Raw genomic sequence first — 16,397 nt, 5'->3', positions numbered from 1 at the left:
CATATTTAGAAATGGAAGAAAAGCCTAAAAGTAAGCCTTATATTGCATCAAATTACTATTTATTTTAATAGAGTTTGGGGAATTTTTAATTCCAGAAATCATTACACTGTTCCAGATATAATGCAGCTACTATATGCTGTCAGAAAAAAAGTATAAACCAAACAAACATTGTGGTTGAAGAAGGGATGTTAGATGACTTGTAAATCCCTGTAGTTGAGGGGGAGCATCAAGGAATTAAGCATCTAATGTTTTGTTACAGAATCTTACTTCAAAATATATACATATATTAAATCATTATGTGTATATCTTACATACAGTGTTATGTGTCAATTCTATCTCAGTAAAGCTGGAAGGAAAATCTTTAATTCTTGACATTAAGGAGTAAATATTTTAAGTTATAATTTCTGTTGCTCAGTGAATATTTTTGATATATAATGCAATTTAGTTTTTTATAAGTATTGGTAGTTTAAAATAAATGGTAGTTTAATTTTAAATTTAGAATGAACATACTTTCTATATTGTGTAACAGTTGATTTCACTTTCTCAAGTACCACTGAATATATCAAGATGTTGAGGTAAACATTTGTTTACCTATAATTTGTACATATTAGTTTATTAGTATAATCTGTACTTACTGTAAAGTAGTACTAAAGTATATGGTTTTATTATATAGTTTATATAAGTTAATATACTTTATATTTGGTGATGTGTGTGTATATAATGGTGATGTTGTGTATGTTAGTCGCTTAGTTGTGTCCGACTCTTTGCAACCCCGTGGACTGTAGCCCGCCAGGGTCCTCTATCTGTGGAATTCTCCAGGTGAGAATACTGGAATGGGTTGCAGTTTCCTTCTCCAGGGAATCCTCCTGACCCAGGGTTAGAACCCCGGTCTCATGCATTGCAGGCAGATTTCTTATCTGAGCTATAGGGAAGTCCCAAACATGCCTTAAGTATTAATAGAGTGATACTGAGTATGGAAAATCTGAAAATCCTTTCACTACCTCAATATTATTGTTGCTTTTTGACTTTTCAGGTGAAGCGTGTTTGCAGGTATCAAAATTTTCAATCTTTGGGTTATTTGATCTTGTTTACTTTAGTGCAGGTTTTATTGAGCAGGGAATGCTAGTTTATTGTAAATTGTAGCAGGCTATGCTTTTGCTTCAAGCAAATAAAATGCTAAGCATTCTTTTGTTTTAATGAACTGACTTCAATTTAGGATGAAGAATTTTTCATTTCTAGATTATTGAGAAGTATTTTTGTTAGAATTTAAAACACTAGTTGACCTCCAAAAATCTGTTGAACGGCAACTTTGACTGGTTTGTAGGAAATAACTTTTCAGAGAAGAAAGCGTAGTATTAATATATGCTTATGGAACCATTCTGGCCAAGCAAACATAATATAATTATATCTGGTTGAAAGCGTTTCAACTACAGAAAATTACAAATAAGAAAAAGCAAATATTTTGCAAATTTTGGTAATGAACATGAATTTTTGGTATGAACAGATAAATGAGGGGATAAGAATAAAATGCATCTTTAGGAAATAAGATGTTATCTGTGTGTGTGTGTGTGTGTGTATATATATATATATTTTTTTTTTTTTTTTGCACTAGTTCAAGATACTATTAGACTAATTCAGGTAAATAAAATTTTGTTTTTTCAGCTGTGCCATGCTTGTAGAATCTTAGTTCCCTGACCAGGGATTGAACCTGTGTCCTTGGCAATGAAAGTGCAGATCCTGGCCACTGGACAGCCAGGGAATTTCCTAAGTCAATTTTTTTTATCAGTGCTGTTCCCTTGATAGAGTTTGGCCCTCAGAGAAATTGCTAGGAAAAATTCTGTAATTTATTGCTGTTGCAGTAGACATGTGTACTTCTCTTTATGATGTGAAGTCCTAGAAAATTTTTGAAAAGTCAATTTTTGTAAGTAGAAATGTTTACCTTTTATTAAATGTGTTTATGCTTTTCATTATATTTTCAATTTTATATTCTTATATAAGATGTATTTTAACTAGGAGTTTCTGTTTCAAGACAAAAGTAATTCTAGACAAGGTAGACATGGCACCAAAAGCATGATCTATACAAGGTAGTATTGGTAAACTGGACATCATCAAAATAAAAAAACTTCTGTTTGTGAAACACAAAAGAAAAAGCAGGCTGTAGACTGGAAGAACAAAATTACAAACTATCTGACAGAAGATTGTTCTAGAAAATATAGACCTCTTTAAAATTCAACAGTAAAAGAAAATGAACAGTCTGTTTAGAAAATGGGCAAAAGACATGTACAGACATTTCAGCTGGTAAATAAGCAAATAAAAAGATGTTCAACATCATTAAATACCAGGGAAATGTAAATTGAAACCACTGAGGTATCACCACATACCTATTTAGAACAGCTAAATTAAAACAAGTTAACACCACATGCTGGACAGGAGAAGCAGAAAAACTTCATCTCTCACATGTTGCTGGTGGGGATGTAAAATGGTACTGCCGCTATGGAAACAGTTTGCAGTTTCTTGTAAGACTAAATATACGCTTACCATACAACCCATCAAGTACACACTTGGGCATTTATTTCAGAGAAATGGAAACTTATATCCTCATAAAAACTTATCTGAAAATGTTCATAGTAGCTTTATTAGTAATAACTGGTAACTGGAAACAACGCAGATGTCCTTCATTGGGTGAATAAACCGTGGTACATCTGTACTACGGAATATACTACTCAGAAATAACCTGATACACAAAACAACTTGGATGATCTCAAGGGAATTATGCTGAATGAAAAAAAGCTAATCTCATAAGGTTGCATATTCTGTGATTCAATTTATATAAAATGCTTTTTTTGATGTAAAAAACATAGAATTGACAGTCAACCATTTTCCAGTGTGGTTTGGTAGTGTTAAGTTTATTCACAGTGTTGTAAAAAAACAACCCTCCATAACTCTTTCATTTTGAAAACCTGAAATTCAATAAGCAAATCTCCCTTTCCACTTTGACCCCAGCCATTGCTAACCACCGTTTTATGTTTACAGTTTCTCTGCATTTGATTCATATGAGTAAATTCATACAGTATTTGTCTTTTTGTGACTGGCTTGTTAGCGTAAGGTTTGTTGTAGCATACAGCAGGATTTCCATCCTTTTGACACTAAATAATACTCCCTCGTATGTATGTATACCGCATTTTGTTAATCCATTCATCTGTAGGTGCATTTGGGTTGCTTTCCTCTCCTGTGATTATTGCTGCCATGCACATGGGTGTGAGATATCTCTTCAAAACCCTGCTTTCAATTCTTTTGAATATATAGCTGGAAGTGGGTTTGCTAGTTCATGTGGTAGTTTTTTTTGTTTTTTTTTACAAGTTTAATGGGTTTAATAAGTTTACCCCTTCAGTTCCTATTTGCAGCACCCAATATTCCTTTGAAACACCAGACAGAACCAGCAGTGGCCAACAGTCAAGGTCAGACCTCCAAAGTTTAAAAGTTCAGGTTCTCTGAGCCATGTGGTAGTTTTTTAAAAATAAACTTTACTTTTAGAACCAGTTTTATTTTTTATTTTATTATTTAAGTTAATTTCATTTCTTGGCCATGCTGCAAAGCTTGTGAAATCTTAGTTCCCCCACCAGGGATTGAACCTGGACTCTGGCAGTGGAAATGCTGAGTCCTAACCACTGGACAGCCAGGGAATTCCCTTTAGAGCAGTTTTAGATTCACAGCAATCTTTCTGTTCTATTTTTCCATTGCCCTATACAACTGTATATCAAAATAAAAAGTTTAAAAAAGCCACTTGTAACCAGAGCATTTTTATCAGTCTTTTTTCATGTAAAGAAGTCCTTTTTATTAATAAACTTACTATCATACTTAGATAAGCCCACAGTGTGCCTGCAGTGCCACCTGTGACCTGGGAGACCTGGGGTTTGATCCCAGGGTTGGGAAGATTCTCCTGGAGAAGGGAAAGGCTACCCCCCGTGCCCCGCCCCCCCAGTATTCTGGCCTGCAGTCCATGGGGTCACAAAGAGTCCTAACAGGACTGAGAGACTTTCACATCATACTTAAAAATGTAGCAACATAGTTGCCATATTAACACTTTCAAGGAATAGGAAGCTGCAATTGAGATAAATCTATAGTTTGAGGTAGAAATTCCATCTTAATTTTAAATAATCTTTGTTTAAACTTCTTGTGCTATTGTTTGGAAAATGGGAGAAAGGATCACTATAAAAGCTCATTTATTGAGCACTACTGTTCAGTTGCTTTGAGAAACACAGAGAGAATGCAAAAGATAATTGACCTGGTATTCTTGCCTTGAGGTGCTACATTTAATAGGCGTTGATGGACATGTAAACAAAATTATAACGCTGTCAGTTCAGTTCAGTCCCTCAGTCGTGTCGGACTCTTTTCGACCCCATGGGCTGCAGCACTCCAGGCCTCTGTCCATCACCAACTCCCGGAGCATACCCAAACTCATGTCCATTGAGTTGGTGATGCCATCCAACCATCTCATCCTCTGTCGTCCCCTTCTCCTCCTGCCCTCAATCTTTCTCAGCATCAGGGTCTTTTCCAGTGAGTCAGTTCTTCACATCAGGTGGCCAAAGTATTGGAGTTTCAGCTTCAACATCAGTCCTTCCAGTGAATACCCAGGACTGATTTCCTTTAGGATGGACTGGTTGGATCTCCTTGCAGTCCAAGGGACTCTCAAGAATCTTCTCCAACACCACAGTTCAAAGGCATCAATTCTTCTGTGCTCAGCTTTCTTTACAGTCCAACTCTCACATCCATACATGACTACTGGAAAAACCATAGCTTTGACTAGACGGACCTTTGTTGGCAAAGTAATGTCTCTGCTTTTTAATATGCTGTCTAGGTCAGTCATAACTTTCCTTCCAAGTAGTAAGCGTCTTTTAATTTCATGGCCGCAGTCACCATCTGCAGTGATTTTGGAGCCCAAGAAAATAAAAGTCTCACTGTTTCCATTGTTTGCCCATCTATTTGCCATGAAGTGATGGGACCGGATGCCATGATCTTCGTTTTCTGAATGTTGAGTTTTAATGCCAAGTTTTTCACTCTCCTCTTTCACTTTCATCAAGAGGCTCTTTAGTGCTTCACTTTCTGCCATAAGGGTGGTGTCATCTGCATGTCTGAGGTTATTGATATTTCTCCCGGCAATCTTGATTCCAGCTTGTGTTTCTTCCAGCCCAGCGTTTCTCACGTTGTACTCTGCATATAAGTTAAATAAGCAGGGTGACTATATACAGCCTTGGCGTACTTCTTTTCCTATTTGGAACCAGTCTGTTGTTCCATGTCCAGTTCTAACTGTTGCTTCTTGACCTGCATACAGATTTCTCAGGAGGCAGGTCAGGTGGTCTGGTATTCCTAGCTCTTTCCGAATTTTCCAGTTTGTTGTGATCCACACAGTCAAAGGCTTTGGCGTAGTCAATAAAGCAGAAATAGATGCTTTCCTGGAACTCTCTAGCTTTTTTGATGATCCAGCGGATGTTGGCAATTTGATCTCTGGCTCCTCTGCCTTTTCTAAATCCAGCTTGAACATCTGGAAGTTCACGGTTCACGTACCTTTGAAGCCTGGCTTGGAGAATTTTGAACATTACTTTGCTAGCATGTGCAGAAGGCAATGGCAACCCACTCCAGTACTCTTGCCTGGAAAATCCCATGGATGGAGGAGCCTGGTAGGCTGCAGTCTGGTAGGGTTGCTAAGAGTCGGACATGACTTGAGCGACTTCACTTTCACTTTTCACTTTCCTGCATTTGAGAAGGAAACGGCAACCCACTCCAGTGTTCTTGCCTGGTGAATCCCAAGGACTGCGGAGCCTGGTGGGCTGCCGTCTATAGGGTCGCACAGAGTCGGACACAACTGAAGCAACTTAGCAGCAGCAGCAGCAGCAGTTGCTAGCTAGCATATGAGATGAGTGCAGTTGTGCAGTAGTTTGAACATTCTTTGGCATTGCCTTTCTTAGGGATTGGAATGAAAACTGACCTTTTCCAGTCCTGTGGCCACTGCTGAGTTTTCCAAATTTGCTGGCATATTGAGTACAACACTTTAACAGCATCATCTTTTAGGATTTGAAATAACTGGAATTCCATCACCTCCACTAGCTTTGTTCGTAGTGATGCTTCCTAAGGCCCACTTGACTTCACATTCCAAGATGTCTGGCTGTGGGTGAGTGATCACACCATCATGATTATCTGGATCGTGAGATCTTTTTTGTACAGTTCTTCTGTATATTCTTGCCACCTCTTTTTAATATCTTCTGCTTCTGTTGGGGCTATACCATTTCTGTCCTTTATTGAGCCCATCTTTGCATGAAATATTCCCTTGGTATCTCTAATTTTATTGAAGAGATCTCTAGCCTTTCCCATTTTATTATTTTCCTATATTTCTTTGCCCTGATCACTGAGGAGGGCTTTCTTATCTCTCCTTGCTATTCTTTGGAACTCTGCATTCAAATGGGTATATCTTTCCTTTTCTCCTTTGCTTTTTGCTTCTCTTCTTTTCACAGCTATTTGTAAGGCCTACTCAGACAGCCATTTTGCTTTTTTGCATTTATTTTTCTTGGGGATGGTCTTGCTCCCTGTCTCCTGTATAATGTCACGAACCTCCATCCATAGTTCATCAGGCACTCTGTCTATCAGATCTAGTCCCTTAAGTCTATTTCTCACTTCCACTGTATAATCATAAGGGATTTGATTTAGGTCATTACCTGAATGGTCTAGTCGTTTTCCCTAATTTCTTCAATATAATGCTGTATAAGTACATAAACACAAGTGGAAGGAGGACAAAGACTGAGGAAGGAGTATTAATTGTGGGAGGGTACAGTGAAGTTGGAAAATCATAGGGAAAGAGCTATATTTTGGATATAGCAGAATCAAGATGTCAGTTCTTTAAGAGTTTAACTTAAATATTTAAAAAATTCTTGGCATTTATCAGTGTAGAAAAATTAGTAATTAGAACTATTTAGCATGACAGAAATTTAATGTTGTGAGACTTAAAAACAAATAGGGGTTTGGAAATGCCGGGCTAAATGAAGCACAAACTGGAATCAAGATTGCCGGGAGAAATATGAATAACTTCAGATACACAGATGACACCGCCCTTATGGCAGAAAGCGAAGAGGAACTAAAGAGCCTCTTGATGAAAGTGAAAGAGGAGAGTGAAAAAGTTGGCTTTAAAACTCAACATTCAGAAAACTAAGATCATGGCATCCGGTCCCATCATTTCATGGCAAACAGATGGGGAAACGGTGACAGACTTTTATTTTCTTGCGCTCCAAAATCACTAAGATGGTGACTGCAGCCATGAAATTAAAAGACGCTTACTCCTTGGAAGAAAAGCTATGACCAACCTAGATAGCATATTAAAAAGCAGAGACATTACTTTACAACAAAGGTCCGTCTAGTCAAAGCTATGGTTCTTCCAGTAGTCATGTATGGATGTGAAAGTTGGACTGTGAAGAAAGCTGAGTGGCAAAGAATTGATGGTCTTGAACTGTGGTATTGGAGAAGACTCTTTAGAGTCCCTTGGACTGCAAGGAGATCCAACCAGTCCATCCTAAAGGAAATCAGTCCTGGGTATTCACTGGAAGGACTGATGTTGAAGCTGAAACTCCAATACTTTGGCCACCTGATGCGAAGAACCGACTTATTAGAAAAGACCCTGATGCTGGGAAAGATTGAAGGTGGGAGGAGAAAGGGATGACAGAGGATGAGGTGGCTGAATGACATCACTGACTCAATGGACACGAGTTTGGATAAACTCTGGGAGTTGGTGATGGACAGGGAGGCCTGGTGTGCTGAAGTCCATGGGGTCGCAAAGAGCTGGATACGACTGAGTGACTGAATTGATAACTCTACTGAAGATTTCCAAGAAAATAGTCTGGACACAGCTTTTGAGGGATGGCAGTAATTTGTAATTTAAGAAATTTTGTATAGAACCTGTCTGCTTACTTCACGAGTATATAAAAGTGGAAGGAGGGCAGAAAGGAAACGAGTCATTCTTCATGATCTTAGGACTTCCCGTATGTGGTCAAATTCAGTTCTTATAGCAAATCTTTGGAGTAAACACTTTTCTGGGATAAGGAAATTGAGGTTCAGGGCTTCCCTGGTGGCTCAGCGGTAGAGATTCCACTTGCTATGCAGGAGACGCAGGTTTGATTCCTCCGTTGGGAAGATCCCCCGAAGGAGGGAATGGCAACCCCACTTCAGTATTGCCTGGAGAATTCCATGGACAGAGGAGCCTAGCAGGCTTCAGTCCATAGAGCCACAACTGACCAACTGAGCACAATTGAAGTTTTTATTATGTCTGGTATTCCCTGGAGCTAACCCCGATGGAGCTGGCTGGCAGAAATATATCTGCTAATGAAATTGAAACCCTTTCCTCATCAGTGGTTTCTTTAACATTTGGGGCTTCTTAGACGCCTTTGAGAATCTAGTAAGCATTAGACCTTCCTTTAGAAAAGGCACACACAGTTTTGGGTATAATTTTAGAGGGTTTTCTGATCTCGTGAATGAGACTTCTGCACATGTAATGCTGTCTCTTACATCATTCACTCAGCAAATTTGATGACAATTTTGTGTGTTATATAGGGATGCTCAAAATGAATAAATTATTCTTGTATTCCAGAAACTCATAGTCTATGGAAAATTCTGTCAGAGGGCTGCTTTAGCACACTGTGCCAGAGGGAGTCGGGATGTTTGCTTCTGCCTGGACGTCTTCGGAGAAGTTGGTGGCATTTGTGCTTGACTTGAAAAGGATGTGTAAAATTTGATCATGCAAACTTAAGAAAGGATTTAAGGCTGAGAGAGAAGCACAAGCCAGACATAAGACTTGCGCTGAAAATAAGTCACTGTGGTTGGAGTATATGATGAACCGAACTAGTGGGAAGACAGTATTTGGAAAGGTTGGTTTCATTTATGGAAGACCATAAAGATACTGAAGCATAGACTTTTACCAAGGAGGGGAGAAGTGATGTGATCCAAGTGTGTTGGACAAATGCTTCTCCTTATCTGTGGTGAAAGACCAGGTTTAATAAAATTTCCAATTCATTATATAATGATTCTTTAAAAAACAATAAATTATTAGAAAGATGAAATAAAGATAGATTCTAGTCAGTACTTTATAATATTAGGTTCATCAGATAAAATGACTGTCATATTGTTCTCTGAGTGTCTTAATGCTTGCTGTGGCTGACGGTCACGGACCAGTAAGTTTGGTACATTGGCACCAGTTAATGGACCACGCTTTAGCACTGCTTTGGGCAGAGTAGAGAGAGATACTAGACTACAGTCTCTCCACAAGGACAATGATTTTTATTTTTATTAACTGACTTATCACAGATGCCTGGAAGAGTGAAACAGCAAGCAACCAATAAGTATTTATTGGATGGATTAAAGTTACTGTACTAGATCCACCTCCACCCTCCCCCCACCTGTCTCCCCGCCCCATTACTTTAGCACATGTGAACTGAACCTTTTAAGGTAGAAAGTGAGACAGTTAGAAACGTCCATAAAGTAAACATTTAGTTCCTTCTATATGCCAGGCCCTGAGGATCCAAAGATTCATGATACAATTCCTGGCTTCCCTGTCTAGTGGAGAGTGTCGAGTTTTATAAACAAATACTGGTTGATCATTAGAATATATATACTTCATCACATTTGTATAGACATTCTTACCTTTCTTACATCCCCGCCTTCACTTGTTTAAAGTATAGCTTTGACCAAATGGGGCTTCCCTGGTGACTCAGGGGTAAAGGATCTGCCTGAAAGGCAGGAGACCTGGGTTCGAACCCTGGGTCAGAAAGATCCCCTGGAGGAGGGCATGGCAACGCACTCCAGTATTCTTGCCTGGGAGATCCCACGGACAGAGGAGCCTCGTGGGCTACAGTCCGTGCAGTTGCAAAGAGCTGGACAGGACTTAAGTGACTGAACAACAACGACGACAGATGTTTTAAAATATAACTTTTCTAATTAATAAAATGAACCTATTTATTATAGACTTGGAAAAGATAAAACGTGATACAAACATCAATCATCCCTTTGCAGCCTCTTAACATTTGATTCTTTTCATTGCATTTTGCTTTTTTTTTGTAAATTGAAATTCTGAAAGAAGAACCTTCAATATTAAGGATTGTAGTGAAAATCACGCTCTTCAAAGTAGAGTTTGTTAAAGTTCCTTTTACATACTGATTCTCTTTAAGAAATCTTCAAGATCAAGGAGTTCTTTTTTTCCAAATTTATTTAGCAAGTAAATGACAGAAATTTTAAACTCAGATTTTAAATTCAGGTCATCTTATTACCAGGACTACTGGTTTTTATACAATAGCATGTTTAAACTTTGAAAACTTTGTGACTTTTGGAAGGAGAACTAATATTGCTCGTGGCCTCACCTGATATTTTGAGATTGTCTTTCTCAACTTCTATGCTGTAGAATTCTAAGACTAAAATATCTACTTCATGGCTTATGTCAGGAGGGTTGTTACTCTGAGACTTTTCTTAATACTCTTTTACTTATTACGATAATATTTATTTTTCATGTTTAGCAGTGCGTAGGATGGTTTATATTGTCATCACTAGCCGTCTAGGACTTTGGGCTGTGCTCACTTCTGTATTCAAACTGCTGTGAACATCTGTGGTGTGGTAATTCCCCAGGGAAATACTGTATTTTTTTTTTTTTTTTTTTTTCCCCCAGTGTCTCTTCTGGTTGTTTTTACATCTCTCCCTTAGGATTATACCTTTGCTGCAGTTTCTGCCCTTAGCATTTGCTTGGTGGAAAAAGAACAAAACCGTCGTTATCCAGTTTGGTTTATATTTAACTCTTGTGGGTGCAGCTGTGGCACGGGTGAGGATGCTGTGCTTCCTGCTGCCCTCTTCAGGGTCTAAGGCATTCGGTGTGGCTCTTGGGGGAAGCAGTGCCATTGTGATAGGCCTTCCCCACCCCCCCGCCCCCCGCAATAAATGTAATTTTAGAAGAGTTTTAGATTTACAGAAAAATTCTAAAGATAGAGTTCCTATATACCCTGTACTCAGATTTCCCTATTATTAACATGTTACATTAGTGTGGTTCATTTGTCACAATTAATGAACCAGTGTTGATAGATTATTATTAACTAAACTCCATACTTCATTCAAATTTCCATAGTTATTTTGGGCTGTGCCATATGGCATGTGGGAATCTTAGTTCCCTGACCAGGGATCGAACCCATGTCCCTGGTAGTGGAAGCATGGAGTCTTACCCGCTGGACCACCAGGGAAGCCTCAGATTTCCATAGTTTTTACCTGATATATATTTTCCTGTTCCTCTTTCCTACCCTAGATAACCGCATTGCATTCAGTTGTCCTAAGTCTTGTCTGTTCTTGGAGAGTTTCTCAGTTTCCTTGTTTTTTGTCTTTTACAATTTTGGGGAATACCAGTCAGGTATTTTGTAGGATGTTCCTCAAATTGGAGTTGTCTAAAGTTTTTTTCTTGACTAGACTGGTGTTTTCAAAAAGAATACCACAGAGGTGAAGTGCCCTTCTCATCACGTGCCAGTTGATAACCACACAACAGCACTGGTGATGTGAACCTTGATCCTTTGTTTAAGGCTGTGTTGACCAGGTTTTTCCACTGCAGAGTTACTGTTTTTCTCTTTTTCCTATCTTATCTTTGCTACTCACTTATAAATTTCATTCCCCACTCATGTGGGAAGGAAGGACTAGGCCTCACTTCCTGAAGGGGCCCCTATCTACTTATATTATTTGGAATTCATTTGTAAGGAAGATCTGTCACTTCTCCCATTTATTTGTTAATTCAATCGTTTATTCAGCATAGGTTTATATATTTTATAATTAGGGGTTAAAATATGTGTTAGGCGGGGTTCTGCAGGGAAGCGGAACCAGGAGGAGGATATACAGATATATCTGTGTCATGTGATTGTAGGAGCTGGCTAGTCCAAATTCTGCAGGACTGCTTGGAAGCCTGGAGATAAGTCTGTGTGGTAGTGCACGTCCTAAGGCAGAGTGCTGGCAGAATTTCTCTGGGGGGAGGTCAGTCTTTTTAAGAATTATGGCCTTCAGCTGAGTGGATGAGGCCCACTCACATTATGGAGGGTAATCTGCTTCACTGAAAGTCTGCTGATTTAAATTGTAATCTCAAAAAAAAAAATAAATAAAATAAATTGTAATCTCATTTAAAGAAATAAACACCTTCACAGAAACATCTGGAGTAAGTTTGACCACATAATCTGAGTACCAGAATACTAGAGTGGATAGCCTTTCCCTTCTCCAGGGGATCTTCCCAACCCAGGGATCGAACCTGGTTTTCCTGCATTGCAGGCGGATTCTTTACCAACTGAGCTATCAGGAAAAACAGTTACTCTGTAGTGGAGAAACCTGACCAACACAGCCTTAAATAGTAATCTCGTTTAAAAAAATAAACACCTTCACAGAAACAATCTGGAGTAAGTTTGACCACCTAATCTGAGTACCATGGCCCAGGAATGTTGACATAAGTTAGTCATCATACATTTATTTTATTCCTTATATCATTAATGTTGTCTCTAAATTGTTGCAGCTTTGGTCATTGGGAATTCTTCCAGGCTCGCTTCTGTGTTCCTTTGACATGCACTCAGCCTTTTAGTTTTTAAGCACTTCTTGTTTTCTGATGACTCTAGGATGTGTCAGGCCTATCTTATATTTTCTCTGCCCCAGCCTTCAAGTCAGCTGTTTCTCCATGAATAATATCCAGAAACCAAGATCTGAGCATTGAAAGTGCTCATAGCTACTGGACTTCATTACTGTGTAGGTCAGAAACACACACACACAGATAACTAACTTAGGTACATACACATCTATCCTGTCTCTGTATGTCCATCTGTGTATGTATTAAGTTACCCCTAGGTTCATACTGATGTTTCTGATTTTTAGTGATTGTGAATAAAGCTGCTGTGAACATTAATATACAGTTCAACTACCTTGAATAAATACCTAGGGTACAATTGCTAATTGTATGGTAAGACTGTTTAATTTGATAAAAAACTGCTAAATTGTCTTCCACAGTGACCATATCACACATTTTGGTTTAAACATGATACTATCCTAATGTGTTGTTCTGCCTCTTGATTTTTCACTTAATCTTTATTGGTACATAGAAACTTGTTCTTTTCAAATACAGTATGCCATTCTATGGCTAAAACAAAATTCAGTTTTTATTAAAATACTTATTTAAATTATAAAAATATTGCATATTCATGACAAAAATATAAGTTCTACCAGAGAGAATAAAATGAAAAGTCAGTCTCCCATCCATTCACCTCCCTCCTTTTCCTCCTCCAAAGGGAATTTCTAGTTCATGCTTCTGGTTACCACGATAGTTTATATGATTCATGACTAACTTCTCACTATGAAAGATGAAGACTTCCCTGGTGGTCCAGTGGTTAAGACTCTGCACTTCCAATGCATGGGGCTCTGGTTTAATTCTTGGTAGAGGAACTAAGATCCCACGTGTGCTGGCCTGGCCCCAAAATAAATAAATAATTGAGCCCCCCTCCCCCAAGATCCTTGAATAAATAATCCATTAAAAAGAAAGATGTAGACTTTAAACTCTAATTCCCTTTCCTGATTTTTGTTTTATATATGTAGCTCTTCTAATGGTTGGCTTTATTAATGATTTATCTACCTTACATAAGGGCTTCCCCTGTGGCTCAGCTGGCAAAGAATCCACCTGCAATGCGGGAGACCTGGGTTCGATCCCTGGGTTGGGAAAATCCCCTGGAGAAGGGAAAGGCTACCCACTCCAGTATTCTGGCCTGGAGAATTCCATGGACTCTATAGTCCATGGGGTCGAAAAGAGCTGGACACGACTGAGCGACTTTCATTTTCTCTTTCCATAAGAGCTCTTGCTATGAAAGGTAAAGAAATTAGTTCACTTACTGTTTAGTGGTTTCTGTCCCCCCCATGCAGCTTTTAATTGTTTTTATATTGTCAAGTTTTATAACATTTATATTCTTTTTTTTTATAACTGAAATAATGTTTTATGTAGTCTTGAAGAAGAACCAGAAAACAGCGTTTATGTAATTTGTCGGGGTATTCATTATAATACCAAATATGGTTTGTACCTAACTAGCTGCTGTAGTTCCAGTCACTGAAACTTTGTTAATGGAGAATCTTTAAGTATCAAAGTCTTACTTCCTTCACTTTCACTTAGTTATTCTGGCTCATATGCAACTATTGTTTTCTCATAACCCACGTTGTCCTATTCCAGTATTTCTTAAATTTATAGTGTATGGGAGGTGAATTTTGAGTCCTTGCATATTGAAAAGTGCCTTTATTTTGTTCTCACATTTGATAGGTTTTCTGGGAATTGAATTCTTGAGTTGAAAATTTTTTCCCCATGGAACTTTGATGACATTTCATTGTATCCAGAATTCCTTATGAGAAGACAGTGAAAAAGAATGGCTCATGTCAAAGTATTGTTCCTGTGTAGATAAATTTTTGAAGTTCTAAAGGATATTCTTCATACTTGGAGTTCTAAAATTTTACCCATATGTGTCTCTTAAGTGTAAATGTTTTCCATTCATTGTTTTAGGCTCTCAATGGGCTCTTTTAGGCTGAAGGCTTAGGTCTGTATTTAGTTCAGAAATTCCCCTGCGTTGTGTTTCGAGCTTCTTTGCTCCATCACTTTGTCTCCTTATTACCATTATCCATTTTCTGTTTTTTGTTATTATATCATGGAGATATCCTGCACTTTTTTTTTCCACATTAGTGACTTAGTCTTCAACCATGCCTGTTTTGTTTAGACTGGCCATTTTAATTTTCATTTGGCAATTGTATTTTTAATTTACAAGAGGTTAGTCTCTGCTCCACCTTCGCAGTGAAAGTCTATTTTTTATGACAGATTTATTGAGGCTTAATTTGAATACCATAAAATCTATTCATTTTAAGTGTACAATCAGTATGTTTAGAGTTGTGCAACCATCATCACAGTGTAATTTTAGAGCGTTTCTATCGCCTCAGCAAGAAACCTTATGCCCATTTGGAGACACTCCCCTTTGCCAGCCCCACACCCAGGCGACTACTAATCTACTTTCAGTCCCCCTAAACCTGCCTTTTCTAGGCATTTCATGTAAATGAGATAATAAGATGTGGGTTCTTTGTTACGGCTTTTTTCACTTGGCATGATATTTTTAAGACTGATCTGTGTTGTAGCATATGTTTCAGCATCATTCCTATTGAATTACCTTGGATCTTTTGTTGAAAATCTGTTGACCAACCTGTCATAGGTCTTTGGAGACTATGTATTCAGTTGTTGTTTAGTCTCTTAAGTTGCGTCTGACTCTTGTGGCCCCATGGAGTATAGCCCTCCAGGCCGCTCTGTCCGTGGGATTTCCCAGGCGAGAATATTAGAGTGGGTTGCCATTTCCTCCCCATTGATACATATGTCTGTCCTTATGCTAGTATCACAGTTTGATTATTGCTGTGTAGTAAGCCCTAAAATCATGTAAGTCTTCTAACTTTGTTTTCCTTTTAAAAATTATTTAGGCTTTTAAAGGTCTTTTCAAGTCAGTTTGACACAATTTCTACAGAAAAACTTACTATGATTTTGAGTGGAATTACAGTTAACATATAGATTAATTTGAGGAGAATTGACATTTTAACAATATGGAGTCTTCCATGAACTTAGTATATTTCTCCATTTATTTAGAGTCTTTAAAATTTTTAGCATATTTGTCGTTTTTGCTGTATAGATTTTGTAGCTTTGTTAAGTGTACCCCTAAGTATTTCCTGTAGGAATACAACTGATATTTTTTCTTTTTCTTTTTTTTAAATTTTTATTGAAATGTAGTTGATTTAAAATGTAGTTTCAGGTGTACAGCAAAGTGAATCAGTTGCACATACAACCACTCTCTTTTAGACTCTCTTCCCATACAGGCCATCACAGAGGACTGAGTTGAGTGCCCTGTGCTGTATACCGTAGCTCCTTATTGGTTGTCTGCTTTGTGCGCAGCAGTGTTCACACGTTGATCCCAATCTCCTAGTTTATCCACACCCCCCGCCTGTAACTATAAGTTTGTTTTCTACACGTGTGACTATTTGTTTTGTAAATAAGTTTATTTGTACCATTTTTTTTAAAAAGATTCCACATATAAGTGATCTCATATGATATTTGTCTCTGTCTTACTTCACTTAGAGTGACAATCTCTAGGTCCATCATGTTCTGGCAAATGGCAGCATTTCATTTTTTTTTTTATGGCTGAGTAATATTCCATCACACATATGTATTTTTGTATTTTGACCTTGAACTGTGCAGCCTTGCTGAATTACTAGATCTAGTAGCCTTTTTATATTTTCCTTAAGAGTTTTTAAATACACAGCTGTAATCTCCGCATAAACACCATTTTACTTCTTCAATCTTTATA

The 16,397-nt window shown here is 38.0% G+C and overlaps 1 protein-coding gene across 1 annotated transcript in view; it reads left to right on the top strand.

The window, feature by feature from the left end:
• UBE2G1 (ubiquitin conjugating enzyme E2 G1) overlaps positions 1 to 16,397 on the top strand; it is an 89,284-nt gene that overhangs the window by 4,546 nt on the left and 68,341 nt on the right. The window lies entirely within an intron of this gene.

This window comes from Bos indicus, chromosome 19 (assembly GCF_029378745.1).
Source record: "Bos indicus isolate NIAB-ARS_2022 breed Sahiwal x Tharparkar chromosome 19, NIAB-ARS_B.indTharparkar_mat_pri_1.0, whole genome shotgun sequence".
NCBI lineage: Eukaryota > Metazoa > Chordata > Mammalia > Artiodactyla > Bovidae > Bos > Bos indicus.
This window is presented reverse-complemented; position numbering and strand designations above follow the sequence as displayed.